Source organism: Bos grunniens, chromosome 10 (genome assembly GCF_055505025.1).
Source record: "Bos grunniens cultivar Pamir isolate PY7600 chromosome 10, Bosgru_T2T1.0, whole genome shotgun sequence".
Classification (NCBI taxonomy): domain Eukaryota; kingdom Metazoa; phylum Chordata; class Mammalia; order Artiodactyla; family Bovidae; genus Bos; species Bos grunniens.
In genome coordinates, this window is record NC_141174.1 from 40973734 (window position 1) to 40988366 (window position 14633).

The following is a 14633-nucleotide window of genomic DNA, read 5'->3' on the forward strand; positions in this document are numbered from 1 at the left end:
TTCCTCGTAAAGCTATTCTGAGGACAAAATATGATAATATTTAAAATATGTATGTGAGCATTTTGATGTGCTACCTGGCCAATGACAATATCTCAAAAAATGTTGGGCATTTTTAAAATCATCATAAAATATCTAGTAACATATGAAGGATGATAAATGAAATGGAAAACAAAGAGCTAGTACAGAGAATCAACAAATCTGAAAGACTGTTCTTGGAAAAAGATTAATAAAATAACCAAACCTATGGGGAAATTGATCAAGAAAAGTAGAGCAAGAACACACAAGAAATGCTAGAGATGAAAGGGGGATATAATTGCAGATACAGCATAGGTTAAAATTTAATAAGACAATATTGTTAATGCCAATAAGTTCAAAAAGTTAGACAAAAGAGATACATTTCTAGAAGAGAATTATAACTTACCAAGCTTAGGAAGAAACAGAAAGTTAAAATATTCCTACAAAGAAAGAAAATGAAAGTGTTAGTCGTTCTGTCATATCCAACTCTTTGCAACCCCATGGACTGTAGCCCACCAGGCTCCTCTGTCCATGGAATTCTCCAGGCAAGAATACTGGGTGGGTAGCCATTCCTTTCTCCAGGGGATCTTCCCAACCCATGGATCAAACTGGGTCTCCTGCTTTGCAGGTAGATTTTTTATCATGTAAGCCACCATATTCCTCTAATCCTTAAAGAAATTGAATTAGTAGTATCAAACCTTCTAATAACAGGTCAAGATAATTTTACAAGTGAGTTATACCAAAGCTTTAGGAAGCAGATAACCTCCATCTTATTCAATCTAGAGAACAGAGAAAGAAGTAAAGCTCCTCAAACTCACTTTGCAAGATGAGTAAAGCTTAGATGTCAGAACTACAAGAATATGAGAAACTAAAATTGCAGTTTAATCTGACTCATAAACATAGATTCAGTGACCTACCTAAACCAAAATTTATAAAATGAAGTCCATCAAAACAAACAAAAAATAATACATAGAGAAATAAGTATGAAAAAAATATTTATCTAAGAAATAAAAGGTTGCAACATTATAAATCTACTGATACATTTTTCAAAATTAATATTTAAAGAAGAAAAATCATGTAGTCATCTTAATAGATGCAAATAAAGCAATTGATGAAATTCAACAACCTTAGCAAAAAAAAAAATTTGAAGAAATTTTCTTTAACTTGATAAAGTGTGTCTGCCACAAATCTACAATAAGCATTGTGATAATGGTCAAAAATTAGAATCATTCCATTTAATCTTAGGAATATAGTGAGGATACTACTATTATTACTTTGATTCAACAATGTATTAGAGATCTAGCTGGAGCAGTAAGGCAAGATAAAAGAAGATACTAATATATGGAAAGGAAGTGTGCCTACCTGCTTGGGTTGCTATAACAACATATGATAAACTGGGGGTTTAAACAACAGACCAAGGTTCTAGCCAATTTGGTTCCTGTTATGATCTTGCTTCCTGGCTTGCAAACAGCTAGCTTCTTGCTGTGTCCTCGTATGGCAGGAAAGGGAGAGGGAGAGAGAGAGAGCAAGCAAGTGTGAAAGTAAGCTCCTGATGTGTTCTTATAAGGTTACTAAACCCATCATGAGGACCGCATCCTCATAACCTAATGTAAATTACTTACCTCCCAAAGGCCCCTTCTTCAAATGCCATCACATTGAGAGTTAGGACTTCAACATAAGAATTTGGAGGTGAGGGAGGCAATAACTTGAGGCAACAATTCAGTCTATAGCAAGAAGATATCAAAACATCTAAATGATTGATTTTCTGCATAGGAAATCAAATGGATCTACAGAAAAATATTGTTGATAACTGTGATTAGCAAAATGGCCGAAATGGGATTAATATATAAAAATCAGTCACATTTTTTTTCTACCAGAAACAAATAGACAATAAATCTTTTGAAATATAAAATTTATAGTAGCAATTAAAAAACCATAAAATACCTAAGAATAAATCTTAGAAAGTGTGGGTAAGTATTCATAGAGAAAATTAGAAAACTTCATTAAACAACGTTAAGGAAGATCTAAATAAATAGAAAGAAAAGTGGACCAACTACACAGAATAGAGAGCTCAGTATATAAGAGAACTTTACATATATGACAAAGTGAAACCATAAATAAATGGGGAGAGAATGTATAACTTAGTAGATGGTGTTGGGAAAATTGACTTACTTTAGGAAAAAAAATATAGACATCTCTATAACACTGTTTACAAAAGTGAACTATATGGATGAATTAAAAATCTAACTCTAAGAATTACATTTTAAAATTCTTAAAAAGAGACACAGGAAAATAACTTTGTAACTTAGAATATTGGTTTTCTATTGGTGTTAAAAAATTACCATAAACTTAGTGGCTTAAACAACAGAAATTTATTGTCAGAAGTTTTAAAGATAAGGTGTCTATAAGTTGTGTTTCTTCTGGGTCCTCTAGAAAAGAACCCCTTTTCTTACCTTTCTCTGCTTCTACAGGCCATCTGCATTCCTTGGCTTGTGGTCTCTTCTTCAGTCATCAAAGCCAGCATCATAGCATCTTCAAATCAGGAAGGACAAGAACACTCTTTGACATAAATCACAGCAATATCTTTTTTGATTCATCTCCTAGAGTAATAGAAATAAAAACAAAAACAAATGGGACCTAATTAAACTCAAAAGCTTTTGCACAGCAAAAGAAGCCATAAACAAAATGAAAAGACAACCCACAGAATGGGAAAAAATAGTTGCAAACCATGCAAATGACAAGGAATTAATCTCCAAAATTTATAAACAGCTCATACAGTTCAATATCAAAAAAATAAACAACCCAGTCAAAAAAAAAATGGGCAGAAAACCTAAACAGATGTTTCTCCAAAGAAGACATACAGATGGCCAAAAGGCACATGAAAAGATGCTCAACAGTGCTAATTATTAAAGAAATGCAGATCAAAACTACAATAAGATAGCAGTCATAATTGGCCATCATCAAAATGTCTACAAACAAATTCTGGAGAGGGTGTGGAGAAAAGGGAACCCTCTTACACTGTTGGAGGTAATGAAAATTGGTACAATCACTATGGAGAATAGTATGGAAGTTTCTCATAAAACTAAAAACTCAGTTACCATATGATCCAGCAAACCCACTCCTGGGCATATATCCAGAAAAAAAAAAAAAACAACAACCATGGTTTGAAAGGATACGTGTACACCAGTGTTCACTGCAGCATTATTTACAATAGCCAAGACATGGGAACAACCTATATGTCCATCAGCAGATGAACAGGCAGAGAAGGTGTGGCACATGTATAAAATGGAATATGCTGCTGCTACTGCCAAGTTGCTTCAGTCATGTCCGACTCTGTGCGACCCCATAGAGGGCAGCCTACCAGGCTCCCCAGTCCCTGGGATTCTCCAGGCAAGAACACTGGAGTGGGTTGCCATTTCCTTCTCCAATGGATCAAAGTGAAAATTGAAAGTGAAGTCGCTCAGTCGTGTCCAACTCATATATTCAGCCATTAAAAAGAATGAAATAATGCCATTTGCAGCAATATGGATGGACCTAGAGACTATCATATTAAGTGAAGTAAGTCAGAGAAAGACAAGAATCATGTATCATTTATGTGGGGAATATTAAAAAAAATGATACAGATGAACTTATTTACAAAAGAGAATTCCAAACTCACAAACTTAGAGAACAAACTTATGGTTACTATGGGGGAAAGGTTAGTGGGGATAGTTAGGGAGTTTGGGATTGACATGTACACACTGATATATTTTAAATGGATAACCAAGGACTACTGTATAGCACAGAGAACTCACAACTTTTTGCATTTTGTTGCCCAATAAATCTGATACTATTTTGGTAAAAAAAAAATTATATAATAACTTAAATGGGAAAAGAATTGGAAAAGTAATAGGTACATGTTTGTTTATAACTTTGCTGTATACCTGAAACTAGCACATTATTTTTAATCAACTATACACCAATATAAAATAAAAAATTTTAAAATACGTCTATTTCTTCTGACCTCTGCTTCTGCCATTATATCTATTTCTTTAATTCTCACTCTCTTGTTTCCCTCTTTCCTTATAAGGACCCTTGTGATTACACTGGGCCCACCCAGATAATGAAAGAAATCTTCCCATCTCAAGATCTTTAACTTAATCATACCTGTAGAGTTTCTTTTTCCACGTAAGGTTATGTATTCATACATTCCAAGGATTAGGATTCAGATGTCTTTGGGGGCCATATTCTGTCTACCACACTTAGAAGCAGGAAAAGGACTCTTGGGGAATATTTCAGAAAGTTAAATCATAAGGGGGGGAGGTGGGAAACTGATTGCATCAAAATGAAGAACTTCTGAAAGTAACTGCAGAAGACACAAATAAATGGAAAGATATTTCATGTTGATGGGTTAGAAGAATTAAATATCCATACTCTCCAATGTGATCTACAGATTCAGTAAAATCCCTACCAAATTTTCAATGTCATTTTTCACAGCAAAAGAACAAATAATCCTAAAATACGTATGGAACACACCACAGATGATCTCAAATAGATACAGAAATCCTGAGAATGAAGAACCAGAGGTCACACTTCCTGATTTCAAGCTATATTACAAAAGTAAAATAATCAAAATAGTACGATAGTCTTATAAAATAGACACTTAGACCAATGTAATAGAATAAACCCACATATCTATATGGTCAGTTAGTTTCTGAACAAAGGAGCCAAGAATATACAATGGAGAAAGGATAGTCTATTTAATAAGCGTTGTTGGGAAAATCATTCTACATGTATAAGAATGAAACTTAACCACTATCTTACATCATACACAAAAATCAACTCAAAATGAATTAAAAACCTGAGCTTAAGACCTGAAACCATAAAACTCCTGAAAGAAAACACAGGAAGTTAAGCTCCTGTGAAGCTTGTTTGGACTTGATATCAAATACAAAGGCAACAAAAGCAAAGATAAACAAGTGTGACTACCTCGACCTAAAAACTTCTGTACAGCAAAGGAAACCAGCCGCAAAATTAAAAGACAGTCTATGTAATAGGAACAAATATTTCCAAGTTCTGTATCTGGTGAGATGTCAGAAGTTCAGAAATGAAAGAAGTCAAACCAATTTATCACTGAAGTAATAATTAGTAAAAGTTTATTGTGCACACACCAAAACAGTCTGCAAACCAGGATCACTGAGGTGCAAGGGATATTGTTACAGAACAGTTATATAGTGAGAAAGCAGAGATCTTTATTCTTTACAGTGACTGGTCATTTCATTAGAATTTTCTTCAGTGATAGGAAATTGGTTAGTGATTACCTCATATCAGCCTTGGTAAACAGTGTAAGTATTGCTTCTGATCTCCAGAAGCATAAGCAAGAAATGACCCAGATCAACTTAGTCTTGCAAAGTGAGCTAAATTAAGCTTTGCCAATATGATTAAACTGGTTTTGTCTACTCAGGAAATTTTCAAGGTTGGTCTCCAATTTTTTCTTTTTAATTTTTAACAGGGTTCACATCTAAAATATACAAAGAATTCACACAATAAAAAAAAAAAAAGATCAATTAGAACTAGGCAGAGGAACTAAATAGACATTTTTCCAAAAAGGAATACAAATGGCCAACAGGTACATAAAAAGGTGCTAACTCACTAATCAGGTAAATGGAGGTTAAAACAAAAGATATCATTTCACACCTTAGGACAGTTATCATCAAAAACACAGCAAATAACAAGTGTTGGTGAGAATGTGGAGAAAAGGAAACTAGTACACCGTTGGCAGAAATGTGACTTGGTGCAGCCACAATGGAAAACAATATGGAGATCCTCAAAAAATAAAAAATAGAACTGTCATATGATCCAGCAATTCTGCTTCTGAATACATATATTTGAAACAAGCAAAAGCATTATCTCAAAGAGGTATCTCTACCCCTGTGTTCACTGTAGCATTATTCACAATAGCCAAAACATGTAAACAAGTTAATTATCCATTGATAGATAAATGGGTAAAGAAAATATACTGTTCTTTCAGGTAATACTATTCAGGTATTAAAAAAAAAATCTTGCCATTTGCAACAACATAGATGGATCTTGAGGACATTATGTTAAGTGAAATAAGTCAAAAAGAAAGAAAAATACTGTGTGATCTCACTTATAATGTGGAATTTGAGAAACCTGAACTCATAGAAACAGAGAATAGATTGGTGGTTGCCAGAGATGAGGGGAAAAGGGTGAAGTTGGTCAAAGGGTACAAACTTACAGTTATAAAATTAATAGGCTCTGGGGTAACATGTACAGCATGATTACAGTTGACAATACTGTAGTGCATATTTGGAAGTTGATTACAGTTGACAATACTGTAGTGCATATTTGGAAGTTGCTAGGAAAGTAAATTCTATTTTCTTGGGCTCCAAAATCACTGTGGCTGGTGACTACAGCCATGAAATTAAAAGATGCTTGTTTCTTGGATGGAAAGCTATGCCAAGCCCAGACAGTGTATTAAAAAGCAGAGACATCATTTTGCCAACAAAGGTCCATAAAGTCAAAGCTATGGTTTTTCCAGTAGTCATGTGTACAGATATGAGAGTTGGACCTTAAGAAAGGCTGAGCATCAGAGAATTGATGTTTTTGAATTGTGGTGCTGGAGAAGACTCTTGAGAGTCCCTTGGGTTGCAAGGAGATCCAACCAGTCCATCCTAAAGGAAATCAGCCTGAATATTCATTGGAAGGACTGATGCTGAAGCTGAAGCTCCGATACTTTGGCCACCTGATGTGACATGCTGACTCGTTGTAAAAGACTATGATGCTGGGAAAGATTGAAAGCAAAAGGAAAGGAAGGGGGGTCAGAGGATGAGATGGTTAAATAGCATCCGTGACTCAACGGACATGAATTTGAGCAATTCCAGAGATAATGGAGGATAGAAGAGCCTGACGTGCCGAAGTCCATGGGTTCACAGTCAGATAGGACTTGGCAACTGAACAACTACAGGAGAGTAGATCTTAAAAGTTCTCATTATAAGAATAAAAATTGTAATTATATGAGGTGATGAATGTTAACTAAACTTGTCATTATTTCACAATATATACGTATGTTAAATCATTTTCTTGTATATCTTAAACTAATACAATGTTTTATGTCAATTATATTTCTATTGTTGTTTTTGTTCAGTCGCCCAGTCTTGTCCAACTCTTTGCAACCCCATGGACTACAGCACACCAGGCCTCGCTATCCCTCACCATCTCCTGGAGTTTGCCCAGGTTCATATTTATTATATCCAGACATCTCATCCTCTGACACCCTCTTCTCCTTCTGCCCTCAATCTTTCACAGCATCAGGGTCTTTTCCAATGAGTCGGCTCTTCACATAAGGTGGCCAAAGTATTGGAGCTTCAGCTTCAATATCAGTCCTTCCAGTGAATATTCGGGGTTGATCTCCCTTAAGATTGACTGCTTTCATATCCTTGCCATCCAAGGGATTAAATTTTAAAAATAAAGAACTTCTCTTCAGCAAAAAATATTGTAGAAAAAGTTAATGGGTATAAAATTTAAAAGACGGTATGGCCTAAAATAGATAAGGGATTAATACCTAGAATATATAAGAATGCCTTATCCAGCAGTCCTAATGGAAAAATATTCATCTCATCACATCACAGGAAAACGACAGCAAAGGAAATCCAAAAGGGAAAAAATCATGTCAAGAGATTCTAAAGTCATTAGTAATCAAGAAAATAAATGTTAAATAAAGTTATATTCTCTTATACCTACAAGATTAGAAAGTTGGATAATGCAACAGGAATACAGGGAGTGGAAACTACACACTGAAACCATTCTGAGAGAAAGCTGTCAAAATGTAGTGCTCTATCCATATTCATCACCTATGACAAAGCCCTTCTCTAAGTGAATAACCCCCAAAGAAATTTACCTCCATGCAACTGAACCAGGTTCTTCGTGGAACTATTATTTGTGTGTATGTGAGCACGGCAGGGTGAGTTGAAGTTAACTGGGGGAATGAATAAATGAAATAAAGCAGCTTCACATGTTGGCATTCTATGCAGCCATTAGCAAGAACCATCTAGATAGACATACAAGCACTTAAATGTATCTGAAAAACAGGACTGAGAAGAGTAATAAATGATATTACAGAAAAGCATTTACAGAAATTAAAATACACACAAAAGCATATGTTACAAAAACACTGACTAAAAGATTCACATCAAATTAATTAGAATTTTGCCAATGATGGGCAAGGGGGAGGAAGGCTGGGAAAGAGGGATGGAGCAAGAAGGGAGGGAGGAAGGGAAGGAGGATGGAAGGAAGGGCTGAAGAATGAAGGAAGAATGTTGAAGGATCTAAACACTGAATATTGTAAATACATCAATTCTCTCCAAATTGATTTATAAACTCAATAAAATCCTAACATAAATTCCTATACGATTCTAAGTGAAACCTGACAAGTTGATTCTAAAATTTATGTAGAAGAACAAAAGGTTAGAATGGTTACTGTACTCTTCAGGAAGAATAACAAGACAAGGAGACTGCAAAAATCAAGACTTACTGCAAAGCTTTCACAGTTAAGAATATGATCTTGTAATGTGTAGCAGACAGACCCATGAATATAATATAGAACCCACATTCATGGAAACCTGATACATGATAGGGGGCTAGTATATAGACTATGCAATAAATAGTAACATGGCGAGGTACTTGGTTATACATGTGAAGAAAGAAAATGGATTCATTCCTATTCCATGTATATAAACCAGTTACATGTATAGTGTGAAAACAAAACTTGAAGATAGTCTATTTAGGAGACAAAATAGAATATCTTTATGATCTTGATGTCAGACATGACTCCTTAAACAAGATTAAAGATGTAGCTATAATAAAATATTGGTAAATTTTGACAGTTAAAATTTAGAACTCCTGTTCATCAACGGGCTTCATAAAGAAAGTAAAAGGGCATTTATCACATGTAAAATTGAAATATCTGGAGTATAGGTTTTTTACAAAGTATTATATATCAACAAAACTAAAAAGAAAAAAAAAGAAAAAAAAACAGAAGAAAAATAGCCAAAAGACATGAATTCAAAATAGGAGGTATGAATGGCAGATAAACATTTGAAAAGGTACTCAGGCTTGTTAGTATTCAGAGAGGCATAAATTAAAATCCTAAGGATGTACTATTTCATACACATCAGAGTGGTACATTTTCTAAAGTCTGATAACGCTGAATGTTGCTGAGGAGCTAAGACACCCTAGCTTTCATATTTGGCTGGTGGGGATGTACATTTGTAAAACACCAAAGCAATTTGGCATTAGGGAGCAAACTAATGGTGAACCTACCCCATGGTCCTGCTCTTTTGCGCATATTTTGTGCCCTAGAGAAAAGTTTGCATGTGTACACCAGGAGTCAGGCAAGAGAATGTTCCCAGAAGCACTGCTCTCATTAGCAAATGAACCAGAAAGAGCACAATGCCCATAGTGAAGCAAAATAGGTAATACACTGGGAGGCAGGCATAACATAAAATCCCCTACAGTGTCTTGAACCACATTCATTCATTCATTCATACTGCATTCAACTACATTCATAATATACACTACATAGATTAACACGGATGAATCTCAAAAATCAGATTGAGTGGAAAAAGCAAGTTGTAGACAACCACATTCGGAGAAGGCAATGGCACCCCACTCCAGTACTCTTGCCTGGAAAATCCCATGGACAGAGGAGCCTGGAAGGCTTCAGTCCATGGGGTTGCTGAGGGTCGGACACGACTGAGCGACTTCACTTTCACTTTTCATTTTCATGCATTGGAGAAGGAAATGGCAACCCACTCCAGTGTTCTTGCCTGGAGAATCCCAGGGACGGGGGAGCCTGGTGGGCTGCCGTCTATGGGGTCACACAGAGTCGGACACGACTGAAGTGACTTAGCAGTAGCAGTAGCAGACAACCACATTACATATCCTATTCATGCAAATTCTGAAACCATAAACGTAACAATGCTTGTTTAGGGATAGTTACATATGTAACGAAGCCCAAAATGAAAGAGAATTATAAACAGTAGATAGAAGCAGGAAGAATTCAACTAGGGACATATTAATATAGAACTTTTTAAAAAACTTTTATTTCTTAAGCTATGTGCTATGTACATGGGTTTTATTTTTCTTTTTGCTCTGTAGTATATACATATATAGACACACAGAATGTATATATACATATGTTATGTTCATTATCATATTTGTATTCACATTCTTTTGTGTGTATTATTTCATGGTAAAACTGCAAACAATGAAAGAAAAAAGTGAAACTTTCAGTTGGCATATAAAAGGTTTCCAGTATAAGCTGATGCTCAGGCTCCATAACTTTCCCAAGCCTAGAATTTCCATATCTTGTGGCTTTATGCAAAAGTAATTCCACAAAGCCTGTGGCTGGGAACATACACTCTGACACAAGTCTGAAAGACACTCACACACACAGATGGCAACCACAGTTGTCACCCTCTTTCCCCTTTCGAGCTCCATTGCTGAGACTGGCAAATTAGCAGGCCCTTATCTTGGATGGAAGCGGGCATCACGGAGACCAAAGCCAGTCAAAATGCCGACCATCTAGATTTCCTTCTACACCTGAAGGAGAAGAGGGCTGAGGCACTGGTGGGGAACTTGGCAGAGCCTAGGGGTTTTTCATGCGGGAGGGAGCTGTATGAAGAGTGCTGGGGAATGCTGGCCTGTGGGAAGGACATGCATGGAGTTGACCTTCTGAGAACAGTATTAGGCATATCAAATGTACTCACCGTCCTGAGAATTCCTTCTTCCCTTTGACATTGCTAAAAATGGAGTCAGTTGCAAACAGTATGTGACTGTGTATGGTAATTTGGGTAAAGCTTGTCAATTTGGGTAGCCAGAAACATGGTATGGTCTGGGGTCAAAATATTATTTTTAAGATGATGTTATTTCTCAAGCTTCCTCAGGAGTTTACAAATCTATTAGGAAGATTTGCCTGAGTTCAGTCACGTCCACAGTCCAGATAGTCTCATCACCACATTATTAACCCAAGGTTGTATCCTTGGGAAGTTCTGGCAGCAAGGAGCTGGGAAGGTAAACAAGCACACACTCCAAAAACAGGGGAACGGGTGAGGAGCCTTCAAATGCCCAGGTCCAGCTTTCAGTTCAAGCCAGCAGGCAGTCACCTATTCTTGAAGACTTTCCCCTGACAGATGAAATGGTGCAGCTTTCAGAGTAGCCAATGCTATTTCAGAAGACTATTCAACCCTTAAAGAAAAGAGAAAAAAACCTTTGCGTTCTCCCAAAATACTCTCCACACCCTGACAGTGGCTAAGCAGCCCTTTCTAGTAAACTGCCATGGTGGGGGAAATATCACTCACTCAGCTGTAGGCAGTCCCAGGGGACTACCTCGGCCTAACAGAGCCATGTCAGGCCTGAAGCAGAGGCCGATGATATCCAGGAGACTTGGGGAGATTTTCAGAGTGATTGCAGCTAGTGAAAACACCATGTTCTTTCTATAAGTTTTGTTTTCTTGTGAATTGAGATCACGTGACAACGGAGCAAGTTCCATCTGGGCCTTCAGTCAAACATAATTTTTGACATGATTTTTCTGCCTTTGGCTCGCTGTTAAGTCTACCTCTGCTAACAAATACACTTAACTTTAGATGTTTTGAATTATAGCAACTGTAAAACCAAGGGGTCCCACCCACCAGCTGTAAGAAATTTGTATTAATTCTAGGAAATGGGAAGCTTTTAAAGAAAGATGTTTGGTTTTCTCCCAGTCATTCAAGTGTGTCACCGGACGTAATAAAATCATACCAAATTGTGTTTTTATTTTGTCATGAAGAATGCTGACCTTGAGGGATATGGCATGATGTGCCTAAGTAATGGAATTAACTTGAAGAGAGTCTACTTTTTTTTTAATGCAAACCCAGTAAATTGTTAGAATGGCCTGGATCTCAAATTGGCTTGATGTCCTAGTCTATTCAGGGTACTAGTAAAAAATATTACAAACAGGACAGCTTATAAACAACGTAAGTTTATTTCTCATAGTTTTGAAGGCCGGAAGTTCAAGGTCAGGGTGCCAGCATAGTTGGGTGAGGGCCCTGTTCAGGGTTGCAGACGTCTTATTCTTTGTATCTTCGCATCAGGGAATAGGCATGGGTTAACTTTCTGGAGTCTCTTTTGTAAGAACCCTAATCCCATTCATGAGGGGTCTACTCTCGTGATCTTGTCACCTTCCCAAAGGTGCCACCTCCTAACACCATCACTTTGGGCATTAGGTTTTTAACATACGGATTTTGGCGTGGCGGCACACAAGCAATCAGATCATAGCACTTAGGTTACTTCCCCAACTTCTTAACTGCTTCCCCTGGATGCATGGTACAAAAAAGAGAATCTTTCAAAAGTCAGGAAAAGGAGAAAGAAAAATGGAATATAGACAGGAAGGAAGGATAAAGATGAGAAGGAAGAAAGAGAAGGAAAGATGAAATGAAGAAAGAGAAGTATGAAAGAGGGCAAAAAAGTAGATGAGAGTAGCAGGAGATGAAAAAAGGGAGGTGAAATGCCCATTTAACACTCTGAACTGAGCAGGTTCCCACAAGGCTCAAGGAGGTTCCCAGTGATATTGCAATGTCCCTTTGGTGGAAGCACCAAATTAAGGGTTTTATTGCAAATTATTTTTACTTTTTTTTTTTTTCCTAAGAGAAAGTACTCTATTAGATTAACTAGCCATTTGAGCGTGGAGCCTGCCTGTACTGGTCTAATTAAGATCTAGTTCCTAACAAGTAAGGGGAAGGGTGCTCTGTATCCTAAGCCCATCTGCTCCTGCGTGACCCTTGGCCCGTTCAGCAACTCTCAGAACAGCACCAAGTGGACAGCTCACAACTGAGGTTTACAGAAACAGAATTTAATCTGGAAGGAGTAGAGTATATTTTGCCCACTGAGTTTTGTCTATTTGATGTAAACACACGCACATGTGTATAGGCACATACATATATGTAAACAAAATGCTTGGATTTAAGGCTTTTCAGATAATTAAGCAGGGACATGTTACCCATCATTGTGTCTTTCTGTAGCACAATAAGATACCAGTGTTTTCAAGCCAGTGGTGACATCTGCTCAAGGATTTCTGTAACAAGACCAGCCCACCACACAATCACTAGCTGGCTGGCTTTGGTGCCCCATTCTTTCTCCGTGTCAGCAGCCCTGAATGACAATGTCACTCTTTCTTACGGTCCTGAGGACACTCAGGGAGTCTGTCATTTATTTGTTTAACAAAAAGAAGAGCTCATTTCAAAAGCACACAGTGAAGAGGCGATGGGCCATACCAGCTAAATCCTACTTTTGTATTTGATGAGCTTTATTGAGGATTTGCATACTCAGTAAGGAAAATTGACAGTCACTCAGTCGGCTCCATGTTATTATTTCACACCCTATCAGTGCCTCTCTTTTGTCCAGTTTGAACCCCTGGAATATTCCTCTTAGTTTGTAAAGTTTTGTCTTTCCTGCAAGGATACAATCTTAGCATTATGTTGCCAGGATGAAATGGGGAGAAACATGAAGTCCTTTGCAAATGATATCTGAAAAGAAGGATAAATTCATAAATATTACATAGCTAGTAACCTAAATATTTGCTTGAAAAAAGTGAAGTGAAAATTTTAGTCACTCTGTCGTATCCGATTCTTTGTGACCCCATGGATTGTAACCCATTAGGCAGCTCTGTCCGTGGAATTCTCCAGGCAAGAATATTAGAGTGGGTAGCCATTCCCTTCTCCAGGGGGTCTTCCCCACCCAGAGATAGAACCTGAGTCTCCTGCATTGAAGGCGGATTCTTTACTGTCTGAGCCACCAAGGAAGCACTATTCAATTTTTTATTATAAGATTACTGGAACATTATTAGAGTGTTATGCAAATGAGATAACAAAAGTTCACAGGTAGAGCGTAAGGTAGCCTGAGTGGCTCTCACACTTATTGTGCCAGTCACATTACTATACATCTTTACACATTGTCTCTAAGTCTTCACCACTAACCCAACAGGCAAATATCACTGTCCCCATTTTACAGATGAACAGACTGAAGCTTAACAAAGTGAAGTGACTTGCCAAGGTTATGGGCTAGTAAGTGGAAGAACAGAGATTCAAACGCTGCCTGATAGACTTCTCTGCCTAACCCATGTCCTGGATTAGACTGTTCAAATCCTGACTCAGGGATGCTATGTGTATATATTCGTATATGACTATGAGTGGATCACTAAACATTTTTTTACTCAGTTTTTTACCATAAACTACAAATAATAATAGGAGCTATCATCACAGAGTTGTGAGAATTAAATGAAATGACACAAGTACTTAACAGGGCACTTAACCACATGCATGATATGCATCCATAAATGTAGGTATTATTTAAAATGTTTGTAATGAATAGATACAATCACCCTTCACTCTATGGCGCTTGTTCCTTTCTCTTGGTTCTAACAGATCTATTGTACTTGCGTCTTTTAATGAAAGCTTACTCAAATCTGTTTTGGAACCAAAATGGGTATAAGTAACAAATGCTTGAATTAATTTCAGATTTTGCTCCACTGAAGGACCTGTTGCAGAAATGTTTCCCCTGTCCCCTTCCAGTGGCCCTGAGCA

The 14633-nt window shown here is 37.1% G+C and overlaps 1 long non-coding RNA gene across 1 annotated transcript; it reads right to left on the minus strand.

Annotated features, from left to right (window-relative positions):
- Positions 1–329: 329 nt before the first annotated feature.
- On the minus strand, positions 330–10923 carry LOC147364390 (uncharacterized). The gene is made up of 4 exons (XR_015133554.1): positions 10785–10923; positions 2469–2615; positions 1638–1739; positions 330–455 (listed from the first exon to the last, which is right to left on the minus strand). It is a non-coding gene; the product is annotated as an uncharacterized LOC147364390 (long non-coding RNA).
- Between the last annotated feature and the right edge of the window lie 3710 nt (positions 10924–14633).